The sequence below is a fragment of the Falco peregrinus genome, chromosome 8 (assembly GCF_023634155.1).
Source record: "Falco peregrinus isolate bFalPer1 chromosome 8, bFalPer1.pri, whole genome shotgun sequence".
Classification (NCBI taxonomy): Eukaryota; Metazoa; Chordata; class Aves; order Falconiformes; family Falconidae; genus Falco; species Falco peregrinus.
This window is the reverse complement of record NC_073728.1, coordinates 49,892,760-49,907,415: the sequence shown is the minus strand read 5'-3', so window position 1 is coordinate 49,907,415 and position 14,656 is coordinate 49,892,760. Positions and strand designations below refer to the sequence as shown.

Here is a 14,656-nt window from a genome sequence, read left to right as displayed (position 1 = left end):
AAATATATTCAGAGCTCAGAAGTCTGAAACGGATCTTTTTGGTTTGCTTTAGTATTTTATTGTCCTTCTGTTTTCACTTGTTTGTTTCATTCTTCTTGAAAAAGCAGATCTACAAAGTATAAATACATCTCTAAGCTAGTGTGAATAAAGCATTTCATGGGAAAGTTCAACGTTGATGGAAGTTTAACTCTGAGAATCCAACCTAAAAGCTTTGCACTCATGCATGTCTTGAAATAAGCTTTTTGTGCTAATCGTTGACAAATGCGCCTACCTAAGAAGGTTCCTCTTTGTTTTAGATGCTACTTTCTGGTGCAGTATTTGGAAGCTTTGCTATGAAGGCGTGATGACATGAGTGTATATTACCTGAACAACCTTAGTCTGGCATTACTTCTACTGTGCTTTTCCTAAGATGTTTGCCTGTAATTTTTCAGAGTAATAAACTTCCCCTTTTAAAGTCTGTTTTTAACATATCAGTAACATTATTTGTATAAAGTAGTTCAGAATAGGTGTAGTATTTCTGTGTCAAACTTATTTTCTGATCATCCTCAAAGCAGGAGTTCAGGTTCTTGGCTAAAATGGCAGGTCCAATGCATGTGCGAGCTATTAATTTGTCTTAGATTTTCCATAATATAGATAGAAATGTATCTGTAATTCAATACCTGCACTGGATATTCATTAGTCAATCGATCTGAAAAATATCATCCTTCAGTGGAATTGAGAGAGCATTCAAACATTACAGGATTTATTTAAAGTTGTGGAGTCCTTTTTGAATGCTGTATTTTAAGATGAATAGGAACTTTTATGCTTCCTGCTAGGATATATCAAAAGCCTGACAATAGTTCTGACACCTATGAATATTTGGAATATTTTACAATCTTCTGGTTATTCGTGAATTTCTCTACATGCCATGTATTTTTCCACCAAAAAGAACCAATTATCAAACTTTTTTTAAAAATAAAATAAAATACTTTCTTTCTGACTTCATCCGCTGACACAGCATGGTGAAAGTAGTTGTTTTTTTAAGACAAAAACTGAAATTATGGAAAACCTTTCTTCAAAGAGGTTGCTTTGAAAGGCAACTTTTCTTCAAGTATACTTTGTAACCAAATTGTGCTAAAAGAATACCCTACTGAGTTGTTAAGAGTTTTAAACTGGGTTTCGAAGGGGTGATTGCAAACCTTACTATTCCAGAGTTCCTCACTTGGCATACATAGCTCATGGATTTTGTGTTTCTGTTTGAGCCAAATGCCAGGCTTCAGCCGATGCAAAATTTATTAGCCAGTAGTTATACTGAATTGACTGCTTTCTCATTCTCAGGTCAGATCTAGTTTAGCAGTAAATCTCTGCTGTGAAATGTTAGAACAACTAGACTATATGATTGAAGTTATTAAAAATAAGTCTGAACCCCACAATCATACTAAACTGCACCCAACAGCCTTCTGAAATATTTTGAATATTTTTACCGCAGTTGAATTGCTTTCTGTATGTCACAACATGCCTTTTTGTGTGGTGAGATAATTTCAGTAAAGAACAGCCGCCAATACGTTTCTGTATGTCAGCTCAAATTCTATATTTTATTCTTTTGTACTTAAAAATGTGTGCTTCTTGTATCCTGTTTAACACTCTAGGTATGTTAACAGGAATTAGAAAAAATTAGTAATTATGTTTATAAGAAATCCCTTATAATGTTCCTCTAAGATTGTCCAGTATTTTTATTAACATCAAATAGAAAATTAAGCTATTGCAGTAGAATTCTCAGAGGGGCACTTGCAAAGTGTTATGCGCTTGTTTTTCGTTCACATGGAGTTGTGTTACTGTGCCCTGCTACTCTTGGGTATTTCATGCAGCATCTTTTCTTCATATATATTGAATAGGTTTCTTGATGAAAAAAGAATAATATCAATAACACACAGACACACACACACACACACAAAAACCAACCCAAAACCCCCAACCAACCCAAAGCAACCCAAACCATTTTGATGAATCTCCATTTTATTTTTTACAACCTACTCTAGGGCAGCTCTGATTCCTGAGAAAAACTTACGTTGTTTTCTGTTCTTGTTCTTCCTCCCATCATAAATCTGTCACCAAATAATTTACTGAGACACGTTTGAAGAACCACAACACAGTAAGAACATTTTATGGGAGAGATAAGGCGGGTTCAGGACTAAAGTTATCGTGTCCAGGTATTCTGTGTTCAGCAACTGATGTGCTGCTGTGCAGAGGGGATAGTTGCTGTTACAGGTCTGCAGACTGACTAGACTTTGTCTTACTTCCCAGTAACACCAAGATGAGATTCTGGTCATCTTGTCATCCAACATGAGTCATACTCCACTTTTAGGCCCAAATTATTGTGTCCCTTCCAGATCCCACTGAGTTTTATTAATTTTAGTTTTAATATTTCCTTCTAGAACCTGTGACCTTTTGAAAATTAAATGTTTGATATATAGATTTGGATTAAAGACATTAAAGAAATCTTTTTCTTGTATTCTGACTAGAGTGGGAGCACATTCTTAGTTTTCCTTTGTCATGTTAGGTTTTGAGTGGCATTCTGCAATATGTTGGTTTTCAGTATGTCCATACACTTAAATAATCAAATAAAATCTGAGGTGCAGGCAGGTGGCATAAGCTCAAGGAGGAAGCCCTTAACATGGAATCAGATGTAGGGTAGTTTGTGTGGGGAAAAGGGCCTCAAGGCAAATTTCCTGTTGGAACTGGTATACACGTGTAATTTGCACTGCTGCTGAATCAAGATTTACTTTGGTTTTAATGGTTACCTGAGAGATATATGATCCCAGCATAAAATATTTATTAAGGTGAGACAACTGCATTCAATTTCTCTTCTCTAGAAAGCACAGCATTAGTGAGAAATAAAAGATTATATTATAATATGTATACCTTATTAAATGAAACACAGATGTTGAATAAAAACTCCCTCCCCTTCCTTCTCCCTCCCCAAATCATAAAAGATTATATGGGTCTTACTGTTAAGTGATTTAAAAACATGAAAGCACTTTTCATCTGTGCTTTCATCTCTGTTGATATTGTTAATAATGGAGCTATGTAGCAGCATTACTAGAATAGCAAATGAATAAAAGTACAAGCCTTTATAGCATCCTTCCCCAAATAAGCTTTTAGGAAAGGAAAATGTAAGAAAGTCTAACCCAAAATCTAACATGCCTCCTTTCATTTATACTCTAGCAATCAGTCAAGTAGCCTTTTGAGCTGTAATATTAAGATCTGCTGATAAATAGGCATTAAATTAAAACTTTGTGTATATTAGAGCTGGCTTTTCAGGGAAACATCATGGAATACGCTCTCACTTTTGGGGGTACTTCCAAGTAAATACACATAAATTGTTTTCTCTTGCTCTTTTGTGTTTTGTTTGGGTTTGTGGGTTTGGTTGGGGTTTTTTTTCCTTTTGAGCAGCAAGCTCCCTGATTTGTAAATGATAATTGAAATCAGTCATTCTGATAATCTCTTACTTTCCACTTCCCTTTCATTCCCCTTCCATCCTCCTTTCTTGGTGTTTCACCATTTTATATCTTCACACATTGTGACTTAATTTGCCGGGTGCGGTTGGCTGCTCAGGCTGGCTGGAGCTAACCGTTGAGAAGTCAGGTTATCTAACGTAGGCTTGTGGAATGAAGGTGTAACTCTTGCTCTCCTACCTATTTGGCTAGCTGAGACAGCTTCTAGATCAGCATCTTGGCCATCGGGGTCATCCTCTGAGAGAGCAGGTACTGAGTTGACAGGAGGTGTATTCCAGCCCTCCAGTTCAGAGGAGCCGTTGCAATGCAGCGTGTTGAAATATTTAAAATGTCATTGCTGTGGAAAGAATGTAATCAGCTAGCAAGCTAAATGCACGGTGTAATCAGGTACAGTATCACTGGGAATCTGCATCTAGATGAACATAATAAAGATAAGGTTGGAGCTGAATGAAATACTGTCTTCTGAAACTTTATATAAAGAAGCTATGATGCTGACACAGGACCCCAGTAATAATTAATATGACCAGTGCTGAAAAACACAGTACTATTCTAATATTGATATGTAGTTGTAGAATAAACAAACAAACAGCTAGATATAATATGTGAATTCTGTGTACACACACAGTTTCTCTCAGGGAATAATTTTTTATTCTTGGCATTTTCTCTCTAGTGATCATTATTAAAAATCAGCATTTGTTTACATTTTAAATTACAGAATCAGAATGCAGGGATTTCCAGTGCAAATATATAGGTATGTATAGACTTATGCTCCCTTTTTTCTGAACAGTTATTTAGCTTTCACAAAGAGCTTCTGCTTTTTTAATACTGCTGCTTTACTGGACTCCTTGTTAGTTGATGATTAAGTTAAACTACCTTCTATTTTTTTTAAGCATTTACAAAGTTGCATGAGCATTATGTAAACTAGATATAAAAGGATAACTTCTAAAAAGTAGGCATAATCAACTCATGTAGTTAGCACCCGCTGTGAATAAAAGAAATTTTTTTTAAAAATGTAGGTCTACACTAGAATAGGCTTAGTAACCATTTTAATGCAAATAACTTTTCAAAAGCACTTCAAAATTAATAGGAATTATATTTTCTATACTTAATAGTTACAAATTTGTATCAGGCAAAAAGATCTTCTGCTTCAAAATAGAGGAGTAGTGCTTGCTCACCTTATAATACCAAGGCCCAACAGAATGTTGAAGCAAACCTATTCTTTGTGTACATTTTCCCCCTCATCCCTTTACTTGGTTACGTAATAGAAGTCTAAGACTTTGGATACTGAAAATAATAATTTTTGATCATATAAATCCTTCTCCATTTCTTTATGCATGAGCATGTGCACACCCTTCCAAGATACCTGTTCTATTTAGGCACATCTTTCTGGGTGCTTTTTCTCATATTAAAATCCTTTGTACAGGGAAATAATGCACTCCAAGGAGATGAAATTATAATTTTCTTTTTAAAATAAGAAACTCTAAATGAAAATACTTATTTCTTGATTAATCCTACAAAAAAATTGGCTAACTTGTGTAAATCTGGAAATATTCCACCTTCTCTGGGTTTTTGTCTTCAGAAGGATCTGAAGTTTAATGTAGATATTTTTAGCATGTATTTTCCAGCGAGGAGAGTTTGGAAAGGAGGCTGATTACTTGTGAGTGTTCCCAAACTGATGAAGAGACTCAGATGCTTTTCTAATACACCTTTTACCATGAAAATCTCAGATTTAAAAAGATTTTATGCTTGATCTGGGTTTGAATTGGGTATCTTTGTCCCTGCATCTTAGGCATGTACCAGAAAATTAAGTCTTTAGAAGTCATGTAGTCCAGAATTTGCGTTAGTGAATATTGTTTTGTTTCTGCTGTGGACTTGGGAACCCTTCTAAAGCTTGTTTTCTGGTAAAGAGAAATTAGGCCATTTGGTTCTCCTCCTCCATTCTCATAATACAGAAAAATAGAAATGTTTAAATAAAATGGAAATCTATAAATTTTAAACTGACAAAAGTATTTATTTTGGATTATACATTGTTGAATGGTCTGATACCAGATGTTTTTAAGGTCCATGTCCTCAGGAGAATAAGAAAAGGATTAGACATTTTTATATTACTGGAGCGTGTGGAAGATGGGTTAAGCACCAGAGTGTATGCACTGCTCCAATGCACAAGGCAGTTTTCAGCTCAGGTAAGTTGGGAACATGTTTTACGTGTTTATTGTGTTTATTCTGTAATTTCCTTCTACACCTTTTTTTTTCCCCATATTCTTTTCAATTACATTACTGTTGCTGGGGACTAAATTCTAGACTCAATGGACAACTGGTTGTTGTGTGGTAATGTTTATATTTGTTCCTCTTTGTTCTCCTAATACCTCCAATGGACTACGTGATTTTTAGAAGCTTTTCAAATACTGTGACTGAACCCAAATACACACAGTTTACATAGTAAGGAAAACATAAGGAATTTTTCAAACAAACAAAACCCACCTGAAGCGCATTATCTTCCATAGAGAACCGTGGATGTTCTGGACTTGAGTCAAAGTGCTGATGACCAATTTGCTTAAAGCCTATCAAAGGGAATCAAAATTAGTATAAAAAGAAAACAGCAAGCAAGCGTAAGTGGGTAAGCAGGGCCCAGCATTTTTTATTCTTTTTGTTGTATATTATTTGTCTTTGGATTCAGCGTTTAAGGTCACAAGGCCTACCGGTTATCTTGTTCGGCCTGATATCTGGTTGCTCATTAACTTTCATCAGATTATTTCTACATTGACCTCAGTAATCTGTCCTTGAATGAGGCACTTTCTGGTGTCTTGAAAACATCAATAGGCAGAAAATCCATTTTTTTCACCGGTGGCCAGCGTCTGTGGGAAGTCAGCCTCCACGTTAAAGCAGACCCTAGCTTCTCTTTGGATTTTGGAAGGTGGCTTCAACTGCTAGCCATTAGGTCTGTCTGATGATGACTTTTCTGTTTTATTAGAACACCCATAATCCTCTTCTTTTTCTTTAGATTCAATTAGACGCTGTAGTTAAGCCAGTTGTGTTTTCTGTGAGCTCTGTTTATCTAGCTAGGTAGAGATTTTCAGGCATCTGCCTCCTAGTATCTTCTGTCATGAATTCAGATTTATTGCTCATTTCTGAACACTCTCCTATCTTTTAGCTTTTCTCTAAAAGAAGCAAAATGTAACATAGTAATGCCATGTATGCTTCAGTGATGTGGGTAAAGACATGTTGAAAAGCCAGTGACATGTATAAAGAGAGCCCTTTCGTGCAACTTCCAGGTTTGTAAATCCAATCTTTAGATGAGCTTTTTTTTTTTTTTTTTTTTCTGGTAGCAGTTAGTTTCTGTTGTGCTTTTGGTCCTTCAAGGTTCCTGTATTTTTTCAGAGTCTAGATATCTGACTAGACAAAGTAGCATGCAGATATTTTTATATATGGCCATTTTTTATATGAGTGCTTAGCTGGAAGTGTCTTACAGTGAATGCAAAAGTACATGTCTGTGAATGTAGACCATATTGGAAACAGAGATTTACTGTCCCAAAGTGTAATGCTTACTCAGCCATCTGATGAGATTTGAGCACTAAACAGTTTGAGAGGGATGCATAAAGCTGTTTTATTACAAGATGCTGTTATGAATTGTAGCAGCTTTCCTTATGGTATACTGCTGTTGCCAAACAAGCTGCATGAATGTAAGCAGTTTTATTTGTAATTACTTGCTTACATTTCCTTAGAATATTTGGGTTATAGCTGTTTGTGATTCCTACTCCTCCGCTGGTGGCAATCCCTACATCCTGTTTAATTCAGAATGAAAAGATATCTTTTAGAACTGTTTGGAGAAAAGCCTCTCTGAGGAACGCTAGTTCTTATACTTGATACAGAATGGGTCTCAGATGTTTGTATGTGTGTGATAGAACCTTGTTAAAATGGATGCAGAAGGCTTATACAGGAAAACTCAAAAAACCCAGTTATCTTTCTTCTTAATGCAGTGAAAATTAAAGTAAGAGATTTCATTTTAGCTGAAATGAGCAAGTCCAGAAAATGGAGAAGGGAATTACTCATGTAGAGAAACGTTATGGAAAACACAGTTGTTAAGAACTGTTTTCTAAACTTTGGTCAAACTGGATGTTACAAACTGAATTTGACACTTGAAAATGTTTTTGCCCTAACACCAACAGCAGTGCCTGTTGTCTTATGATTCTGTTCTCTGAGCTCTGTGTAACTGCTGTTGTGTTCGATGATGCTAGTTAGCTCTGTTTTCCTTAAAACAATCAAATATTTTCACAATTATTACTCTCACAGGGTAAGATATTTGCTTGAAGTACATTGCAAGAGAAGAACAGTTTGATCATCAGTACTGAAATGTCTTTTCAGTGTAGCATGTCCGGTGTAGTTTTGAAAGTCCAACCTTGATCTTCTGTTAATTACCATGCAAGATGCTTCTTCAGCTTAATAAAAAATTTTCTTGGACAATCTTACCAATATCCATTTTGTTCTATTCCTTTCTTTCATTGCTTCCTTTATCCAAGTTATCAGCCCAGGTATCCCTTGCTACTCCTAGTATTGTAAACATCTGTTAGCTGCACGCATGTCACTTTTATATTCCTTCTTTTCTTATCAGCTCTTTTATCCACTCTTAAGCTCTGAATCCTGGTGGTTGCTGTCACTGGGTTTCTTCTCTAGGTGTATGTTTTCATTCTAATCATGTGTGACCTAAACTTCATGGAAAGTTTCATGTGTGGTGGGATTACACAGAGAGCTACAGCTGAGGTTTTTTTGTTTGGCTGTTCCACCAGCTGTTGTAGAATGTAAAGAAATGTCAAATGTTAAGAAAATTCAAACAAATATCCAACATCAGTAGTATTTTTCCCACTATTGCATGTGAAAAAGGTAGAATAGCATTTGGTCAGTTTTTACCTAGAAATAAGCAACTTGTGTGCTGACTGCTGGCCAGAAACAAGTTTAAATTTTTGTTATATGAAATAGTCAGTGCACAGTCACAGGATGACTCATTTCAGTACAACTTTGTTTCTTGAATACATTAATCATTTCAGTTTGTGTAAGTATTGAAGTAGAAATTATCGGTATTTCAGATTTTGTGACTTAAGCCATAGGCAATGTTAAGTCCAATAATTAAAAAAAAAAAAACAACCAAAAAACCAACAACAACCAAACCCAACAAAACTATCATGTAGAACAAATTGCATTAATTTCACTCCCTCAGACAGATGGCCCATTCTGTGGTGACTGGTCTAGCACAATATTCTTGTTCTTTTGTATTACTTCCAGTACAATACTGTGATGTAAAGATGGCAGTTTAAGATAACATATTAAATATTATAAATATAATATTGGCATATCAAATGATGTAGTTACAGGGCTTAAAAAGCTTTACATAAGTAATATTCCATTTAATTTCATCGCGATATCCAATTGTCTCTTGGAGTTTTTCTATCCAGAAGATTTCAAGCATCTGAACAGTGTGAAAGCAAAGCTAAAACGGTGCTTAACCTCTGTGAGAAGCTATTACCTTCAATACACATTATTCACAATATGCTAAATGTGTACTACACAGAAACTGATAAACTGGACACCATTCTTGTTTAAGTAATCACACCAACATGTTGGAGAGGTGGAAACAGTAGTGTTAGTCAAACAGTTTCTTGTTTTGGGAGTTTGGGATTTCGTTTCTAACGAGTCTGCTAAATTTGGTGCAGTTATATTTTGGCACTAATTTTAAAATCATGATAGTGAATAAAATTCTATGTATGAATATGGAACTAAGTGTGTATGCTCCTATTATTTTTTTCTAAAGTCTTACAAACACAAAAATAAAACTTGTAAGACATTATTACCAATATCTGCTTCAAGCACTGAATTTATAAAGTAGATTGTTAATAATATGAGAAATGATACATCACAGCTGTAATGCTATGTCTTCCAAAGTTAATGAACAGTTACAATTTTCATAATGAAAAATTAAAATAAGGTTAAAGTGGTTTATAATACTGCCTACAGATCTAGCAGCAGTCTAATTAGAAGAAAGAACATTAAATTTGAGGGACTTGGAAATGTGTACTGTCTAGTATTGATAGAAGACTAAAATCCAGTACTTGTATTTAGGATTGTTTGAATGTGGATGCTTCAACCAGAACGCAGCACAGAAAAATGAAATGTTATTTGCTTTCTGAAATCACTGTGTACACAAAAGATTGTGGTTTTAGATGTCTTCAGTACTTCAGTTATGTGATTCTCTCTTGTTGACTCAGTGCAACAATCTCTCATCTGTGTTTGCCTGTTTCTTTACCATTTCTTAAGTAAAATGTACCTTTGTGCTTGGTTTTAGTATTAACAAGGTATAATGAAACTTTAGTTACTGTGCATCGACTATTCTGGGGTAATTGCAATAAAGCAGCATAAGTGAGGTGCTGGCTTAATATATAAGGGTCTTTTTGAGTAAGTCCACTACCCACAACTGTTTGCCTTTGGGATACGGTATTTTCGGAACTGACCTGAAACTTCTGACTTGCGTGCTGGTGTTCAGCTTCAGACCACAAGAAGCTGTTGTGACACGTTTTCCATGTTCTTGCATTGCCCTGAAAATCGGTGCAGGGGTGGGATATCTGCTTGAACATTCTGAAGCTGTGAAACTGCCTTCTCTTCCCACAAGTGTTTGCCCAGGCGGGAGGTTGGGGAAATTCACATGTAGGGAAGCTTTGAGAGGTTGACAGCATAGAAACTGAGACAAGCATTGTAATACTGCACTTCCCTGAACTTGTTTTTTCATTTTGTGTAATCCAGAATGACTGTAATTGAGAGTATATTTGGAATAAGCAGGCTTTGTGGTTATCAAATATGTCAGCTTTGCTTTTTATGTTTATATGTCGGCTTTGTAACTCTTATAAGCTGTTATTGCATGACAGACTCCTCCATCTTAAATTCAGTCTCTTAAATTCATCTTCTTCCTTCATTTTTTGACAGCATAACAATGTTATACCTTGATCCAAGTATATCTATCCCACACAGGGGGTTTTCTGTGTGCCATTTTTTCTTTGTGGACATCACTATGCTAGGCAGAACAGTCCTTGTTAATAAAATTTCTCTGAAGTATTGTTTTAGAGTGAGTTTTCTGTTGATCTGTGTGTTTCCTCATTATTTCTACAGCTTGCAAAAACATAACGGGATAGGATTTATCCAATTTTTCTTCAGTATTTCTTTTAATGCTGAGGGTCTTAGTATCCAGTTTAAGAAAATGTATACCAAAAAAAAAATTCAGAAGTGTGGCAACCTATCCTCTTACCCTACAGATGTGATACGTATAAAAGAGAGACTTCGGCATTCCAAAATATGATGATTGTCTGTAGAACAAGATGGGGTATCTGTGCATAGGAACAACTTAGAATAAATACAATTACTTGGCATATTAAACAAACCCAAAATTAAGAGGTGATTTTCACAGTTGTAATATTGTGTCGTAAAATATACAAGTATTGTTTAATAGCACTGAGTCAGTTATTGAATCTAAAGTATCAATTTGCTCAGCTGTGGAGTAGTGGGCTGGGAGAACAGGAATTTAGTTTAGATTCAATTTTTTTTTCCTGAAAATTTTGATTTTCCTGGCATATAGGGGTTTTGAATGCTGTTCCAAGAATATTTTACCCCAGCATCACATATTTTGTATCCTCATTGTTTAAGCTATAGTTGGCAAGGGTGAAGTTGACACTCTTTTTCATAGAACCATAGGATGGTGTGGGTTGGAGGGGACATTAAAGACCATCTAGTTCCACCCTGCTGCCAACCTTCCACCAGGGCAGGTTGCTCCCACCCCCGTCCAGCCTGGCCTTGAGCATCCCAGGGATGGGGCACCCACAGCTGCTCTGGGCAGCCTGGGCCAGCGCCTCGCTGCCCTCACAGTGAGGAATTTCTTCCTAATACCTAATCTAAATCTCCCCTCTTTCAGCTTAGAGCCATTCACCTTGTCCTGTCCCTACAGGCCCTTGTACAAAGCCCCTCTCCAGCTTCCTTGTAGCCCCTTCAGGCACTGGCAGGCCGCTGTAAGGTCTCCCCGGAGCCTTCCCTTCTCCAGGCTGAACAACCCCAACTCTCTCAGCCTGTCTGCACAGGAGAGGTGCTGCAGCCCTCTGAGCATCCTCCTGGCCTCCTCTGGACTTGCTCCAACAGGCCCACATCCTTCTTATGCTGGGGGGCCAAGGGCTGCACACAGCACTCCAGATGGGGTCTCAGGAGAGCCCAGCAGAGGGGGAGAATCACCTCCCCCAACCTGCTGGCCACGCTTGTTTTGATTCAGGCCAGGCTCTGGTTAGCTTTCTGGGCTGCAGGCACACATGGCTGGGTCATGTTGAGCTTCTCATCAACCAACGCCCAACTCCTCCTTCTCAGGGCTGCTCTCAATCCATTCTCTGCCCAGCCTGTACTTGTGCTTGAGGTTGCCCCAGCCCACGTGCAGGACCTTGCATTTAGCCTTGTTGAACTTCATGAGGTTTGCACGGGCCCACCTCTCAAGCCTGTCAAGGTCCCTCTGGATGGCATCCCTTCCCTCCAGTGCATCAACTGCACCACACAGCTTGGTGTCATCAGCAAACTTGCTGGGAGTGCACTCGATCCCACTGTCCATGTCCCCAACAAAGATGTTGGACAGCAGTGGTCCCAGTAAGGACCCCTGAGGAACACCATTCATCACTGGTCTCCACTTGGATGTAGAGCCGTTGACCACAACTCTGAGTGCAACCATTCAACCAATTTCTTATACACCAAGTGGTCCACAAAAAATTACAATAGTTAGTATATCTGCCAGGCACAGGAAGCACTTCTGTGCTTGTCTTCACACCAGAAATGTGCCCACATTCAACGAGTGGCTCAAACTGATAAGAGATTTACCTTTAGATCCTCTTCATATTACTTAATGTTCTACAAGCGAGAAAATATAGTAGCATATCAAACGGTGCTCTTACCAAAATGCATAGTAAATTTCCACAAAATGATTGAATAAATTAAGCCCCTGGACATGTTTACAGTACTGTTCTTCAGAATAGGAATTGAAATCTGTGTGTCTGGAGGTCACATGACTATTTAGCAAGGAAACAGACTTGTAGTTATAGGTAGCACCAAGTATGCTTTTTTAAAAATAAGAAGTATTGTACCTAATATGTTTAGCGCCTACATTTAAGTCCAGCAGTATAATTTACTTAGAGCTATGCTTATACAGTATGTCTGAAAAAATGCCAGATTGTTCGGTTTAAATTAATCTTGTTCATATGTAATGAGATGTTTAAAATGAGTACTTCATTTATTGTTTGCTCATGTGAAAGAAATTCTCCCCTGCAGAGATGACATATGTAAAAGGCCTTTATCACTTCAACTTTCAAGACGGAGGGTGAAGTGGAGCTAAATCTCTGCGCAAAATTTACCTTCCTACAGCCTTTTTATTAAAAGATATTTTTCTGTTGTCAGCAGCTCCGAGAGTATTGTGATTTAATTCTGCATATGATCTTAGGCAGCCAGAAACCTCCCCCCCACACACCCGAAAAAAACCCAAAGGAAATCTGTTAGTAGTTTGAGCAGCTAAAGTCTAATGAGTAGACACTGCTGCGTAGGAGGGCAAACTGTGTATCCTTATCATTTAACTTCCTCCCGTTCCACTTAAAAACATCTTTGTATGGACTATCTTAAATTTCTGATGACTCAAGGTTGTAAATTAACATACAGCATAATCTGAAATGCAGATGAGGTGAGAGAGGGCACTTTTGGAAAGTGGCTTCTTGTCTTACTGTCAAGGAGACTGTTATGCTTGAAGTTATATATTTCTGCTGAAATCTGTAGATATTTTTGGATGTGCAGGTGGTAGAGTATGTCTGTCATTTCTGGTTCTTTTTTCTCTCAAGGAATTCTTCGCAAGAATCTTTAGATTCTTGGCAAAATATTTTGAATGCATTTGTGGGGTTTTTTTCTTTTTTTTTTCTTTGCCATTCACCAATCAGTTACATGAATGCCTCATGTTGGTTGTCCTTTCTTAAGAACTCCTAAGCTGTGCAGAATGATACTGGTAAATAAAGGCTTCTAAAATCCCAGGAAAAAAAAATAAAAAATCTAGTGAAGCTAAATGAAGTGACAGTATCTTCACTGTTGAAAAGGCAAGGTAAATTTTGAGATACGAGGATTGATGTGGAAGAGCTTTACCAAGATAAAAAGAAGATGAATAAGGCTGGTCAGGAGCAATGCTGAAAGAGGGATAAACAAAGAAAGGTATCAGTATGGGCTTTAACTCCGGACAGAAGCAGCAAAAAGAGAAAGCATTAGAAGAATTTTTGGACGTAGCTCTTATCTGGAAAGTCTTATGAATAAAGTGGCTGTCCCAACCATGGAGAGAAGTGGATATATGGCTTTGCAAAATAACCTGGAAGGAGGTAAAAGGAAAAGCATGTGTAAGATGGTATCAATTGGCATTGCTCTGTACAGCTGGGTAGCATCCGCTGGTGGTGATGATACAAGATTGGGTTTTGCTTCTTGCCTGCATAGGCAAATGGCTATGGGCAACTTTAACACAGATCTGTTGGAAGCAAAAAGCATGGCTGTAGCTGGGGGCAGTACCCTGAAGCTCATCAGCAACATCCGTACTTTCAGTAACACAGGCAGTTGCTGCTGTAGCCTCACCTACCTTCAGACTCCTGTTGGACCCTCCTCTTCTGTTATCTGCAGTATTTCTCTTTTGGGAAGTGGAGACCAGGAAAAGGGATTGTGTATTTTACAACCTGGGAAGCGTTATCTGACAATGTCAGGAGAAGTACAGAAGGGGAGGGTGTCTTCCAGAGGTTTCCATGGACCAAGCCCAGAGGAGGTTATGAGTGGTGAGGGCAAATATAATGGATGTTGACACTTCTCATTCTTTCCTCTACTGTTGTTGCTCAGTGCATACGGCACCGCTGATGCTTAAGGATGGCTGAAAGGTATGTGGTTGCCTTTATTTACCTGAAGGTGACGTGACTGTGCTGTGTTTAGCATTCCTTCCTTTCTTCAACTTGTGTTTCTAATTTAACAAGTACTAACGGGCTTTTTCAAATGATCTTACTGCCAGCTCTCTTAAATTGTCATTTGGCTTTTTGTGTTAATTTGGAAAAAAAAATAGTGCAAAATGCCTTTACTAAAACCGTAGGAAC

At 37.5% G+C, this 14,656-nt stretch overlaps 1 protein-coding gene across 5 annotated transcripts in view; it reads left to right on the top strand.

The window, feature by feature from the left end:
• The window catches only part of TENM2 (teneurin transmembrane protein 2), a 698,308-nt gene that overhangs the window by 162,128 nt on the left and 521,524 nt on the right, over nucleotides 1-14,656 (top strand). The gene's annotated exons all lie outside the window — the stretch shown is intronic.